The sequence below is a fragment of the Lagenorhynchus albirostris genome, chromosome 1 (assembly GCF_949774975.1).
Source record: "Lagenorhynchus albirostris chromosome 1, mLagAlb1.1, whole genome shotgun sequence".
Classification (NCBI taxonomy): domain Eukaryota; kingdom Metazoa; phylum Chordata; class Mammalia; order Artiodactyla; family Delphinidae; genus Lagenorhynchus; species Lagenorhynchus albirostris.
The window spans coordinates 124,962,347-124,978,684 of record NC_083095.1 but is presented as its reverse complement, the minus strand read 5'-3'; positions in this window follow the sequence as shown (position 1 = coordinate 124,978,684).

Genomic DNA, 16,338 nt, shown 5'->3' with positions numbered 1-16,338 from the left:
ATGGCTGATGTTTTGGGGGTGCTGGCAACATTCTGTTTCTCAATCTGGATGCTGAATATAAAAGGTGTACTAAAACATTTAGTGGTTTAAATCATAGTGGCTTAAACCGACAACAAATTAATTATTCTACAGTTCTAGAGGTCAAAAGTCCACAATGGGTTGGTAGGGCTGTGTCCTTCTGGAGACTAGAGGAGAATCTGTTCCTTGTCTTTTCCAGGTTCCAGAGGCTGCTTGCACTCCTTAGCTTGTGGCCCTTTCCTCCATCTCCAAAGCCAACAGAAAATCTCTCTCTCCTGCCTCCTTCTTTCCTTTGTAAAGAACCCTGTGGTTACATTAGGTCCACCTGGATAATCCAGGATCATCTCCCCATCTCAAGTTCCCTAATCACATCTGCAAAGTCCCTTTTTGCCAAGTAAGGTAACGTACTCACAGGTTCTGCAATTGGGATGTAGACATCTTTGCACCATAATTCTTTGGGGGCTATAATTCTTCCCACCACACGTGGAAGTGCATGTGTGGGTGTGTGCAGAGCCTGCAGAACTGGGCGCTTGGTAACTAAGGCGTCTCCATGCACACAGCATTCCAGCACGGTCAAGCGCGCAGCTGCCGCCTGCCGCTGTCCGCTCAAAGCCTCCCTTTGCAGCCTAGCTGCAGCCAATAAGGTCACCTCTCCCTCCCAGCTGGGATCAGGGCGGAGGGGAGGGCTGGGGAGCCCCGTGCTGGGAGGCCGGGCAGTGCCAGCAGTGGATGGCCTGGGTGGGAAGGCGGCCCCAACCCACCCTCAGCAGTCACTCCGTTCAAATGCTCTTTACGAGCTCCCCCAGCAAACCTGCAGCAGGTTCATCATCTGAAGTCACAGAGAACCATTTGGTCACAATTCTGGGCACCACCAGCCTCCTCCATCGTAGTTTGGCTGGGTTTGGGGGTTTTACAAACTACTAATCCATCTGTCTTCATGATCACATCATTTACTTTCAAAACTGAGGTGCCCCTTGGAATGCATTTATTAGTAATAATAAAACATGCAGTAACAACAAACTATAGTTTATGTGCCACTCACCTTCCACGTCAGGATCCTAAACCCTTTACACAAGGTAGAGACTTTAACCCTCTTGCCGGCCCCACGAGGGAGGGATTAATACTACCTGTACTTGCAGATAAGGGGTCTGAAGCTCAGAAACGTGAAGTGACTTGCCCAAGGTCCTGAAGTAAGTGAATGGGGGAGCTAGGATTGGGGCGCAGGCCCTAACAGTAGCCCACACTGCCCGGTTCCTGGGAAGGGAGTGCCTGGGTGAGGCTGTGACTGGAGATCCACTCCAAGCAAACCTAGGCCTGGCTCTCCTGGGATTTCTCCTCTAAACTGCCCCTTGCCCTGGGGAGGGGAGGAAAAGAGGCCCAGGTTTGGAGCCATGCCTCTGTCCGTTTCAGTGTGAGTTTCACGGTGTGTTGCATGGCTTGGGGAAGGCCTGGCCTGGACCCTGTGACCCTGAGGAAAGAGCTTGCTCCTTCTGGACCTCAGCCCCTCATCTCTAGATCTGGGGAGCTGGACTCAACACCTCCCAGGGCTTTCCAGGGCTGGCCCTGCAGGGCTCCCACAGGGACTGTGGCCAGCCAGAGGGCTGCTGGGGGCTTGCTGAACCCTTGGGGTAGTCCCAGAACCTCGGTGACACCCATGTATCATCCTCCTCAGGCCATGGGCCCCAGACTCTGGAGAGGGCACTACCCGGTGGGATTGGTCTCCAGCCACTTTCAAGGATAAGGATAAAATCTTAGACTGGATTACACTTAATTTTCCTTCCTTAAAAATCAATCAGTGTATAAGATATAATTGCCAAGTTGTCTAAAATGCTACAATCCAGATGCTCCCACGAAAACCGCACAAGGACTATATCAGAAAGACACACGAGCCAACCAAAAGAATGGCCAGGGCTTCCCTGGTGGCGCAGTGGTTGAGAATCCGCCTGCCGATACAGGGGACAGGGGTTCGTGCCCCGGTCCGGGAAGATCCCACATGCTGCAGAGCGGCTAGGCCCGTGAGCCATGGCCGCTGAGCCTGCGCATCCGGAGCCTGTGCTCCGCAGTGGGAGAGGCCACAACAGTGAGAGGCCTGCGTACCACGGAAAAAAAAAAAAAAAAAAAGAATGGCCAGAGCTGGAACAAGGTAAGCAACCAACCAAATAAAGAAGTACTGCATTATAACCCAAAGTATAAAACATATATCCATGAGTCCATAGTGCTATAAATGAATGATTGACTAAATAAATAAACAAGGAAGACAAGACAAATCTCTGGTGGAAGAAAAATTTCCAAATAATTTAGGTAGATACTCCCCCCTCGAGGAAGAAGAACATAAGCCCCCAACCCTTAAGTGTGGGCTGTGCATAGTGACTTCCTTCCAAAGAGTGCAGGATGGGACGGGGAAAAGAGTAGCTTTACAGGGGAGTCACCTGACAGACGCTATGTGAGCCAGGTGATCAAGGCCAACATCAACCATGATAAATTATGTTGACAGGATGTACCTTTAATCCTGGAACAGAAAAAAAGACGGTAGGTAAAAACTGAGGAAATCTGAATAAAGTATGGACTTGAGTTCATAAGAATGTATCAATGTTGGTTGATTAATTATAACAAGTGTAACATATTAATGTAAGATGTTAATAACAGGAGAAGCTAGGTGTGGAACTTATGGACTCTCTCTGTACCACCTTTGTAATTTTTTTCTGTAATTATAAAGCTATACTAAAATTTAAAGTTTATTTTTAAAATCATGTATTGAATTGTTACTTAATATGTGCATTAATTTTTTTTAACTTTTGTGTTTATTATCTGAGCATTAAAAGTAACATAAAAAGAAAAAATTTGGTTATACATTCATGTACTTTAATCAATTTCTTAGCCATATCTGTTTCTAATATTCTGTCACTGGTATTTTTCTAAAGAATATGTGTTTTTAATAAATATGGTCTAAACTAACACAACATTGTAAAGCAATTATACTCCAATAAAGATGTTAAAAAATAAAATAAGCAAAAAAAGAGAAAGAAATATGGTCTCTTTTTTCCCCCTCAACGATTGCATGCAATTATCTTCAAAGTTACTATGACTAATAAAATGGAAATTGTTGACACCCTTCATGGACTCTTCTCTATAGATTACAATTTTCTTAATAAGAATACAGTTTTTCCGCAGAGGGACCTGATAAGCTCAGAGCAGATTCTGCTAAATGGAGGACATTCTCAATTCTAATTTCTTTAGGTAGGAATGGTTAACTATTTCAGCCCCAATATTTTCACACGCAGTGTATTTACATTTAGAATACCTTTCTTTAACAAATATTATGAGAAGATAAAATTCTCATATAAGTTGACTTTACAATTCTTTTTAATATTTTGCCAGTTGTAAATGTGGCAAAACCGTAAGCCTCTGTCTTCCCTTCAATCCAAGTACAAAATATAAATTTTCCCAATTTAAGATAGGAACTCCAACAAAATATTCTTCCCAAAATCCAGGCATTCCAAAGAAAAATTCGAGAATCTCTAAATTAAATCTTGGCCACCGTTTGCGTTCTCAGTACTTTGTTCAGCAACTCCCTTGCTTTTGAGGATATATGAAAATGTGTCCTCGTGTGAAATAACTGAAATTTGGTGAAAGCTTTGTTTATAGTACCTTAAGTTGATAAAAGTTAAAGTTTATTTTGACAGCCTTGTTGAACACTGTGATTAAAGGTTTTCTATTGCTTTTGAACAAAATTTAGAGGATTCATTTACAAAATGTCCAATTCCATTGTAAACACTTAAAATGATTTACAAAGTTCTTCCAAGGATCAAACACTTAAAAATTGTGACTGATGACAGACAGCAAAAAGAGAAAACATACTGTTGTGCAGGGCTCTGCCAGGTCATGCTGGAGCCTGAGGCAGAAAGAAAATTGATAATATTGATCCTCTCTTTATTTAAAATTTGGATATTTTGTTCATCATGGTTTTTGCATTTATTTTTGATTTTTTTTTTTTTTTTTGCTGTACGCGGGCCTCTCACTGCTGTGGCCTCTCCCGTTGCGGAGCACAGGCTCCGGACGCGCAGGCCCAGCGGCCATGACTCACGGGCCCAGCCGCTCCGCGGCACGTGGGATCCTCCCAGACCAAGGCACGAACCCGCGTCCCCTGCATCGGCAGGCGGAGTCCCAACCACTGCGCCACCAGGGAAGACCCTATTTTTGATTTTTAAAATACATATAGCATTAAAATACTATTTGTCTTGATTATTGAGTTTTTTTGCTGCCCCTTAAACTTTGCCCCTGAGGCAGGTGCCTTGTTCCCCTCTCCCTAGTCCTGGTCCTGTGGCCATAATGAAATATGTCTTATATTAAACACCTTTGCCACGAAAATATTGTAGTGTAATCACTATGTATGTGTGTGTGTACATACAGATAACTACAGTTTCCGTTTCAATTGATATAGCATCACAGCTTGTTTTATCCCAATTTTCAATTATATTTGCACCACACCGATTCCAAGTTCATTTCTGCTCCATGAATTTCCTAATTGGATATGAATATTGTTTTTACCATGCTGCTGCGTACTAAAATTTATATTTATACTTGCAAGCACAAAGAATTCTATGTTCGATATTGAACTTTTTAAATGAATTTGCAAGAATATTTACAACAATGTCAGATGTTTCACCCTTCCCAGGAAGAACTCCCAAAAGCTTGACTTTGATTCCATTATTCAAATCTCCTGAATTTCTATAGGAAGCACCTGATGACCTTGATTTAAAACTGCTGAGGGCTGCTATGTTTGGTTGCAAGCAGCAGAGACCCTCTAGCCCAGGTGGAGAGAGTTGGTGGTGGGGATGACTGCACCGGGAGCTGGGAGGGAAGTTCGTGGAGATCTGAGCTGGAGCGCCATGGGCCAGGCTGCTGAGAGACCACGAGGAATCCAGGACAAGACCAGGCCCCCAGTGGCAGAACGTTGCTCCAATGTCTACATCCTTTTGTTCTGCTCCCACCTGCAAGTTCTTTGCATACAGTCAGGTCAAGTTCCTGAACCAGGCAATCTGAATGGCTACATAATTTTTTTAATAAATTACAGAAATGGTGAATAGCTGGGTAAACAGACTGTTCGCCTTCTCTTGAGTCATATGAAATATGATTGACCGTTGAAAGCAAAAATTATGGCATTGGTAGATAAAGTTTTCAATGTAGATCTAATATATGACAGCTATAATATAAAGGAAGGAGGGTAAAGGGACTTACTTACATAGTGGTGAGATTTCTACATTCCAGTTAAGGTGGTAAAGTATTTCTCCTAAGTAAACAGTGAAAAGTATGTATATTGCAATCACAAAAAAATTAAGAATACAGTAAAAAATACAACAGATAGGGCTTCCCTGGTAGCGCAGTGGTTGAGAGTCCGCCTGCCGATGCAGGGGACATGGGTTCATGCCCCGGTCCAGGAAGATCCCACATGCCGCGGAGCGGCTAGGCCTGTGAGCCATGGCCGCTGAGCCTGCGCGTCCAGAGCCTGTGCTCCGCAACGGGAGAGGCCACAACAGTGAGAGGCCCGCATACCGCAAAAAAAAAAAAAGAAAAAAAAATACAACAGATAAACCAAAATGGAATACTAAAAATTGTTTAACCCAGGAACTTCCCTGGTGGTGCAGTAGTTAAGAATCCACCTGCCAATTCAGGGGACATGGGTTCGATCCCTGGTCCAGGAAGATCCCACATGCTGTGGAGCAACTAAGCCCGTGTGCCACAACTACTGAGCCTGCGTTCTAGAGCCTGCGAGCCACAACTACTGAGCCCTCATGCCACAACTACTGAAGCCCGCGCGCCTAAAGCCCATGCTCCACAACAAAAGAAGCCAGTGCAATGAGAAGCCCGCACACCACGGGCTTCCTTTCAGTTTGATTAATTTTTGCTTCATGCATTTTGAAGTCCTGTTATTATATGCATACACACTTAGGATTGTTATGTCTTCCTGGTGAACTGGCCCTTTTATTGTTATGTAATGTGTCTCTTTATCCCTAGTAATTTTCTTTGCTCTGAAGTCTACTTTGATATTAATATAGCCACTCCAGCTTTCTTTTGATTGGTGTTGCCATGGTGTATCTTAATCTTTTTTTTAACAGTTTTATTGAGCTACAATTCACATATCATAAATTCACCAATTTAAAGAGTATTGTTCAATTATTTTTAGTACATGTATGTTAGTCTTTTAACCTATCTATATCATTATAATTATATCAATATAATTGTATGTAGCATATGGTTATATCTTTTTTAAAAAATCCATTTTGATCATTTCTGTCTTTTAGTTGGTGTGTTTAGTCTGTTTAGATTTAATGTAATTATTGATATGTTTAGACCTAGTTCTGTCATTTCATTATTTATTTTCTGCTTGCTCTGTTTTTTTGTTCCTCTATCTCCCCTTTCCTTCTTTCTTCAGGTTAATTTTTTAATTAATTTATTAATAAATAATTTATTTATAAATAAAATATTATATAAATTATTTATATTTATAATTATATAAATTTATTTATTATTTATTAATTTATTATTAATTTATTTATGTTATTTATTTTTGGCTGCTTTGGCTGTTTGCTGCTGTGTGTGGGCTTTCTCTAGTTGCAGGAAGCGGGGCTACTCTTCGTTGCAGTGTGCATGCTTCTTGCTTCGGTGGCTTCTTCTTTTTAATAAATTTATTTATTTTTGGCTGTGCTGGGTCTTCATAGCTGCATGGTCTTTCTTTAGTTGCGGCGTGAGGTGGCTACTCTTCGTTGCGGTGCACGGTCTTCCTATCGCAGTGGCTTCTCTTGTTGCAGAGCGTGTGCTCTAGGCACACGAGCTTCAGTAGTTATAGCACACGGGCTCAGTAGTTGTGGCTCACGGGCTTAGTTGCTCCGCTGCATGTGGGATCTTCCCGGACCAGGGCTTGAACCCTTGTCCTCTGCATTGGCAAACGGATTCTCAACCACTGCGCCACCAGGGAAGCCCCAACCATTGGGTTTTAATTTCAATTATACTTGTCATTTCTAGAAGTTCTATTTGGTTCTTTTTCAAATTCAACTGATCAGTTTTGATACTGTCATTCTTTTGTCGTAGATCCTATCACCTCTTTAATTTCTTTAAGCAAACCACACATAATTATTTCATATTTTATAATAGATAATTCCAATATCTTCAATCGTTGTTGGTCTGATTCAGCAGTTTGTTTCTGCTGACACTCATTTCATGTAGTTTCTGTTTAATGATTTTTTTTTTTCACTATGACTTCCTGTTCCTTGGAAGTTTATCTGTGAGAATTCTTTGAAGCCTAGATTTAAAGTGTGTTTCTCCAGGGAGCATTTGCAATTGCTTCATCAGGCATCTGGGGAACACTTTAGATTGCATTTTTAGTTAATTGTTTTGGAGGAGGGGAGCACGGGGAGAAATATAGGCAGTGTGATTCCGACAGCATACCCAACTGAAATTGGGCTTGTCCCGAGATTCTCAGGGAAGACCCTTCTTTCCTCTGCTCCAACCCCAGTGAAGACAGAGACAGACAAATCTCTGTAGACACTTTTTTTTCCTAGTTTACTAGCCCTTTGTGATCCTAGCTTTATGCAGGAGCCCTATTTCTCACGTTGATTGGGCCCCAGGAATTATCTTCTGTTCCATGAGCTGTGTAGCCTGTTAAAGCCAGACTTTGAGTCACCAGAGATAGGCAGATACCCTCTGGGCAAATGCTGGCTCCAAAACATGTTTACCTCTGTGGACTCAATATTTCCTGATGCTTCCGAACCTTGACACTTCCCTTATGTTCTGTCATCTAAGCTATGACATAAATTATCTAGCATTTTAGATGTTCTGTCCCAGCGGATTTTTCTCTATATATCTATTGGAAATGACATCTTTGACTTCCGATAGGGGAATTCATCCAGATCACAGTTATTGTGACAGCTAATGAGCTTAGCTTTATTTCTCCCACCTAATTTCATATTTACCACTGATTATATTTTTCTCCCTCTTTCTCCTTTGCCTTTTCTGGCTTGGTCAAGTTTCTCTTTCTTCCTTATGTCAAATCCCATCACCACCACCATCACCACTTGCTTATTTAGAACTTCGACTCTGCTTTTCAGTTTTGCTGCTCGTTTTGCCTGTTTACGTCTCCCCTATCCTTTTAAAAGATCTTTAGAATACTTTTATTCTCTACTCTCCAAAACATCCTTTCCCCTCCATGGATTTGTTATATTATTTGGATAATTTAGACCAGCAATGTCCAAAAGAATTTTCTGCAATAATAGAAACGTTCTACGTCCAATGGCCAATACAGTAACCACTACCCATGTGCGGCCATTAAACACGTGAAAAGTGGCTAGTGCATCTGAAGAACTGAATATCGGATTGTATTTAATTTTAATTAATTTAAACGTAAAGAGCCACCTGTGACTAGTGGCTGCCCCACTGGATACTGCGGACTTCGATTATTTCATTTCTGACTCTTAATAAGTTTTCCCTTACAGAATGGCTTTGTTTCAAGAATCTATACTTTAAAAAATCACAAATTATTATTATTATTTTTTTTTTTTTTTTTTGCGGTAAGCGGGCCTCTCACCGCTGCGGCCTCTCCCGTTGCGGAGCACAGGCTCCGGACGCGCGGGCTCAGCAGCCATGGCTCACGGGCCCAGCCGCTCCGCGGCATGTGGGATCTTCCCGGACCGGGACACGAACCCGTGTGCCCTGCATCGGCAGGCGGACTCTCAACCACTGCGCCACCAGGGAAGCCCCCAAAATCACAAATTATTCATCATACCATCATTCATTTAGATTTAACTATATGTAGCCATTTCTTCCTATTATTTCCGATACGCTTTTTCATCCCATATCTTGAAATCTCTCTTGTAACCCAGTTTCATTTGGTTTGAGTATTTCTTTGAGTATTTTGTTCAGTCTTCATGAGCCCCCAAATGCCCTGACAGAATGAATGGTATCTTGACTGGGACAAAGACTTGGATCACAAATCTTTTCCCTAATAATCTGTGGAAGTTTTGTTGTCCAGCATCACAGATGTAAAGACTGTTAGCCTGATTATCTTTGAAAGCCGCCTCTCTCATCTGTATGAACCTGCGTCCCGTCCTCTTTATCCCTGGGTGGCAGGTACGAATCTCAGACTACAAACCCAGGTACATGAGAAGTAGAACTTTCTTATCTAGCTGATTGTGTTTCTTTTTTGAGGCCCCATTTCACTTGGATGCAACATTCTTCATCTTAGTCAAGACTACATCTCGGTTCTTGGGTTGGGGTGGCGATTATGTGGTGCTGAGGCAGGGGAGGGGGAACACGAGGAAGATGCAGTTCTTGGGCATCTGCCTTGCTGTCCCCACAAGATGTCTGGACATCAGACATTGGTGCCCACTGAGCACAAACGGCCTCCCTCTGGGCTCCACCTCAGCCTCTCCGGATCCTCCCACCCTCTGTGCCTTGTCTGTGCCACTCTTGGGCATATCAGACACACACTGCTGAATCCAGACCTCTCCAGGCTGCGGGAAACCCTCTTGGGCACACAGGAGCCTTCTGCTGCTCCTGGGAGCTGTGTGAGGTTACATCAGGCCCATGTGCCTAGGCGTGCCCACCAGATGACTTCCGCTTCTACTCCAGTACCTGTCACGGCACAAGGAGGTCCAGGCTCCTCCAACCTCCTCGGCTGCCCCAGAGGCCCAAGGCCTCTCCATGCTTGGATCCCCAGACCCAACGGGGAGATCTATCCTCTCCTCTCACTTCCCATGAGTCTCCTCCCTCCCCAACTCATGTAATCTTTATTTAGTTTGGGGGCCACACAAGGATTGAGTAGCAAAGACTGGATTGATATCCAGATGTCCAGACATCCAAGACAGGCTCCTCTCAAGCCTGCAGTGAGTGTTCCCACAGAAGGACACAGCCTGCCCTGTGCAGAAGTGCCCGGGAACCCCTCAGGGCCAGGACTTACCTGCCAGGCAGGAAGTACTCCACAAACTCTGAACGGATGAGGTGGCGGCCACCCGGGCAGGAGCTCTGCGGTACATTCCCACTCTTCCTGCATGGTTGAGTCCCTGCTGTGGGCCTGACACCGATCACTGCTTGACTCATTAGCCAGGGAGCTGTGAGGGCTGGGGTCCTGGAAGAGGAGAGGATAAGAAATGAGTGCATGTACCCCCAGCTGGTGCAGAGCACATTACCTTTAGAAGAACAAAAGAGAGATTCTTCATTCCCATTTTATAAACGGGAAAACTGAGGCTTCTAGAGAGTGATGAATTTGCCCAAGGTCACAAAGCAAGTAACTGGATAAGCTGAATTCAGATTGGCTTGAACATTGGCCCCAAACCTCCACACCACACAGCCTCTTCTCCACAAGCTCAGTGTGATGATACCCACCTCGCAGATGAGGGAACTGAGGCCAGAGGAGAGAAGGAACTTGCTCAAGTTAGAAGAGCCAGACCCAAACCCAAGACTACAGCCTGGGCTGTTTAATCTCAGTGCTCCCTGCCTACCCGGGGCTTCCAGGTTGATGGGAAGACAGATCCTGAAGTTCCTTCCCTGGGGTGGCGGCCATCAGGTAGGCATAGTGCCTGTTCCGGCCAGCAGAGGTCAGACATTCAGGGTGGGCAATAGCGGGTCAGGCCAGCCCACACCATCCTGAGGGGGAGGCAGAGCACAGGCCCCAGCACCACGACAAACAGAAGTGCAGCTCCTGGGGCTTCCCTGGTGGCACAGTGGTTAAGAATCCGCCTGCCAATGCAGGGGACACAGGTTCGAGCCCTGGTCCAGGAGGATCCCACATGCCGTGGAGCAACTAGGCCTGTGTGCCACAACTACTGAACCTGTGCTCTAGAGCCCGTGAGCTACAACTACAGAAGCCCGCATGCTTGGAGCCCGTGCTCCACAACAAGAGAAGCCACTGCAGTAAGAAGCCCGCGCACCATAACAAAGAGTGGCCCCCGCTCACTGTAACTAGGGAGAGCCCGTGCGCAGTAATGTGGAACCCAACATAACCTAAAATAAATTAAATAAATTTAAAAAAAAAAGGGCTTCCCTGGTGGCGCAGTGGTTGAGAGTCCGCCTGCCGATGCAGGGGACACGGGTTCGTGCCCCGGTCCGGGAAGATCCCACATGCCGCGGAGTGACTGGGCCCATGAGCCATGGCCGCTGGGCCTGCGCGTCCGGAGCCTGTGCTCCGCAACGGGAGAGGCCACAACAGTGAGAGGCCCGCGTACCGCAAAAAAAAAAAAAAAAAAAAAAAGTCCAGCTCCTGGCCTCATGGAGCCACCGGGTGTGTCACACTGACACATTCAGCAAGAGAATGCCACCAACACCTTGCACTGCCTCACCTGCCCTGCCAGTGCCCTTGCCCCATGAATGACACCTGCACTTCACAGAGCAGGCTCCCGAGGCCCTACAGAATGGGCAGGCTGGCAAGTGGCTCCACCCACTGGCCATAGCTGATTGCACCAGAGCCGGACCCCTGACCCAGGCTGGGCCAATCAGCTTCTCTCCTGGGTTTCCAGGGGCCCCAATTCCCCTTCCCTCCAGCTGTGGTCACCTGTGGCTGTTCTCCAGGCCAGGCGGGTGACAGGAGGACCCGGGAGGCCAGTGCGGCGGCTGTGAGAAAGCCCCTCTCAGATCTCTACCTGGGAACATAACTGACCAATGGCTTCAGCAGCTGCGCTCTAGGCCTTAATGACCATTTTACATGTGGGAAGCCGAGACTCATAGAAGAGGATGACGTGGTCAGGGGGAGGAAGGGCCACCTCAACAGTTGGACATGAACAAATTGCTCTTAAACTTCAGTTTGAAAGTCAGTAGTATTAAGGGTGAGAGAGAGGAAGCCCCAGGCCAGTACACACAGCATTCACACCAGCACCACTCCAGAAAGGGTTTTCTCACCATCACTTATGATGCCTGCCTTTCCCCCACTAGGCATGAGTCGTGCCTGCGGAGGCTGTGCTTCCCACACTGCGCGTGGCAGGAATACAAAGGAGACCCATTTTGAGGAGAGGTGGGACCCCTCTGACAGGCATCTTGGCTAGAAGACTCCCATTGGCTTTAAGAACTTTCTTAGAATCCTCTACAGTCAAGAATGCTTCCTTTCAGCCTTCTTCCCCTCCCTTCCTCCTTCACATCGGGGTCAGATCCGCATCAAGGTCGGATGCTTTCCCAGGCTCCCCTGGCTCCCTCCCCATTTCCCCTTACAAATATGTCCCCTAATAAATCTCGTGCACATCTCGTCTGTCTTGGTATCTCCCTCCTCAGGGAATTTGGATTAATTCCAGGTCCTTACCCTGTAGGCCAGTCCTGGCCACAGCACCATTCTGTGGCTTCTGAAGTTATGCAACATCCATGGGCCATACACCAGCCGGGCCAGTGGGCCAGCAGGTGCCAGCCCTCGCCATGCCCAAGACCTACTGCCCCTAAAACCCAGACGCAGGGAATTCACCCCTCCTGGGATCCAGGTACCACCACCCCTTCAGCCCCCTGGAGCCATTCCCCTCTTGGACAATCCCAGTTCTGGGACTCTTCCCACACACAAAGGTGAACATGTGGACCTGAGGCAGCCTGGAAGCAGAAAGGGATAGCTATATGTTCATTATGTCCGTGTTTTGTTATCCAGGAATTCATTAATCACCTACTCTGTGCAAGACACAGTGACAGCAGAGTATTCCAGGAACTGCACAGGATTTGGAGATGCTTGGAAAGCAGAGACTGAGTTTGAGCATTCACACTCAGAGCTGTGTGACCTTGAGCAAGTTACTTAGCCTCTCTGATCCCCTGTTTCCTCATCTACAAATGGGTTGTATGAGAATTTCATGTTAGAGAGCACAACAAACTGACAATAGCAGACTTCTACAAATAACCAAGAGTATTATTGCTAGGGCTGCAGTTATGACTTCTGTCCTTGAAGGAAAGAGCTGGGCAGTGACTGGATCTGACCCTTCATTCACCCAGAGACCAGCCTCCCACACACAGCTCAGAAGCTGGAGGCTGTGTGCTAGGCAGCCATTTGCCTTCTGAACAGCAGTGTCCAATAGGAGTCTGGCCCAAGGTTCGTGTCTTTCTCCTCTACCACCAGACCTCCTTCCACGAAAGCTGTCCCTCCTGGCTAAAGCCAAGGGCTCAGAGGAGGTGGAGGAGAGGATGGGAGTCAGGGCTCTGCAGAAGGCAGCCTGGATACCAATGTTTGGAAGGACTCAGACATGGAGCAGACATGGAGTCTGCACCATATCTGAGGGTCTATTGAACTGGATATCTTCAACCCGAGTTACCTGGGTAAGCCCTAGTTCTCTGTATACCAGGAGACAGATGTATTTACTGGGAGGTTCAGAGGAAGGAGAGCTCAGACCCAAGTGGAAAAATCCAAGAGGTCTTCCTAGAGGAGGTTGCATTTAGCTGAGTCTTGAAAGATGCTACGGGGACTAAAGGAGAGGGTAGGACACTCTGGGAAAAAGAACCAGCATGAGCAGAGACTAGGAGATGGGAATGGGTCAGGTAGCTTGCCTGGAGTGGGACAGGAAAGAAAGACAAGAGTGAAAAATGGGGCCACAGGGGCCATTGGTAACAAGCAGGGGTCAGCTTCTGAAGGACCCTAAATGTCCTGGCCAGGAGTTTCATATTTACCCTGCTCATCAGAGGGACGAGGATGAGTTTTTTTTTTGTTTTTTGTTTTTTTAAGGATGAGATTTTTAGCAGAGGAGTAATGTTCTCAACGTGTACTAGTGAGATGGGTGCCCCAGGGAATTTTGCAACCCTGGGTGTCCCTGGCAGGCCCCAGAAAATTTTCGCCATCTTTTGCCATCAGAGAGTTATAAAAGCTCTGAATTTTATGTATCATGAGGCTGTCACATATCCCCTGTGTACCATTCCAATACACAGGCACACTCACACGCACATGCACACTTAAACCCACTCAGAGGGCCAGGCAGGTGGTCAAGCCCATTTCTGGGTTGCATGGCCAATATTGGCCACCAGAGGGCGCCTCCAGCATCCCAGCAAAGAGAGAGCCCAGAGTGGGCTTAAGCACCCACCCCAGGCAGAAGGGAGGGTAGAAACCAACCAGTCCACCTGCCTTGTTTTACTTATGAGGAAACCCAGGCTCAGAGAGCAGAGTGATGTGGTCGAGGGGAAGGAGGAGGAAGTGGCCACCTCAACAGCTGGATGTGAGCAGACGGCTCATAAACTTCAATTTGAAAATCAACAGGATTAAGCCTGAGAAAGAGGCACCCCCTGGGCCAGCACACACAGCATTCACACCCCCGCTACTCCAGAAAGGAGTAAAACGGGGACAAGAACCGTGGCCAAACCAAGCACGTCAGAGCTCCCACGCTCTTTCAAGCTTCTGAGCCTTTACCAATGCCGTTCCCTTGCTTGGACTGCCCTGTCCCCAGGCTTCCAGTGGCAAATGCCTGCTGTCCTAACTTTCAGCCAAGGGGTCTCCCCAGCAAGCTTTGCTCACACTCTGTCACCGGGGTGCTTAGTCTGGAGGTGGGAGTGGAGCACCCCCTCATATGCTCCCATGCGCAGAGAGGTTCATTACCGTGTTACTTGCAACAGAATAAAATTAGAATTTAAATGTCCACCATTAGGAAATAATAGTAATAATAATAATGGCCTTGTCTAACACCCCCTGAGTGCTTACCATGAATAGAATCACAATTAACCCTCACAAGGAACTTACGAGGAAGCAACTATTATCTCCATTTTATAGATGAGGAAACTGAGACACAGAGGTTAAGTAATGGTGATGGGATATGATACATTCATTTCACGGCATATTATACGATCACTTAAAACCATGATGATGTGCTGAAGGTTAATGCCATGAGGAAATATGTACGTTATACTGTTAAGGGGTATTGTGTGTCTGTGCATGTACACATAAATATAAAATATGTAAAAAACAGGGCTTCCCTGGTGGCGCAGTGGTTGAGAGTCCGCCTGCTGATGCAGGGGACGCAGGTTCGTGCCCCGGTCCAGGAAGATCCCACATGCCGCGGAGCGGCTGGGCCTGTGAGCCATGGCCGCTGGGCCTGCGCGTCCGGAGCCTGTGGTCCGCAACGGGAGAGGTCACAACAGTGAGAGGCCCGCGTACCGCAAAAAAAAAAAAAAAAAAAAATTAAAAAAACATAATATGTAAAACATGTAAATATAGATATGTAAAAATAAAATATGAAACAAAAGAAAGTTGAACGAAATGTCCACAGTGGTTTACTCTGGGTGATGGGTGATCTCTATTTTCTTTGTTGTACCTCTCTGTATTTTCCACATTTTCTACAATAAGCAGACATGTTTTTAAATCATGAAATGCAGCAGTATTACATATTGGCTGAGAGCAATTTGAGAGTAGCAATTCTGACCTGAATTAGGTCTGAAGAGAATGTGAGGGGTTAAGAAACCTTGACCCTAAAGCTGCTTTTCCAAACTCCCCTCTGACTTGGCTTCCTGGGCTGAGAGACTGTTTCATCCTCCTAAGAGTCATTCATTCACTGACTTGCTCTTTCTTCACTCTCTCACTCATCAGGTGCCAGGCATGTTGGGGGAGATAGAGAGATACTCAGTTCCCTTTCTGGCCCCCACTGAGCACAGACTACGAGGTGCTGAGGGCCTGATCAGGGCAGGACTCAGGAAGGGCGGTCACTGGGTGGCAGGAGAGGGGTCAGGGGGCAGAAAGGACAGCACGGGGAGGGGCAGGGGCAGGGACTGTCCAGGATCAGTCCAAGGGTCTGGCTTGAGCATCACATGGCAGTGGAGTCCCTCAGGACCACCCTATTCACAGCTGTTGCATCCCCAGCATCAGGTGGCTTGAGATTGGTGAATGAATGAATGAATGAACAAATAAGACCAATGAGGAAGTGGGGAAAATACCTGAACCTTTATCATAGACAAGAGATTAATGTCTCTAATTTATAAACAGCTTCTAAAAGTAGAGAAGGAGGGCTTTCCTGATGGCGCAGTGGTTAAGAATCTGCCTGCCAATTCAGGGGACATGGGTTCGAGCCCTGGTCTGGGAAGATCCCACATGCCGCGGAGCAACTAAGCCCGTGTGCCACAACTACTAAGCCTGCACTCTAGAGCCCGCGAACCACAACTACAGAAGCCCGCACGCCTAGAGCCCGTGCTACACAACAAGAGAAGCCACTGCAATGAGAAGACCGCGCACCGCAACAAAGAGCAGCCCCCGCTCGCCGCAACTAGAGGAAGCCCGTGTGCACCAACGAAGACCCAACGCAGCCAAAAATAAAATAAATAAATTTATATTTAAAAAAAGGTACAGGAATTAGAAGATATAAAAAATATATAAACAAATAAATAAAAGTAGAGAAGGAA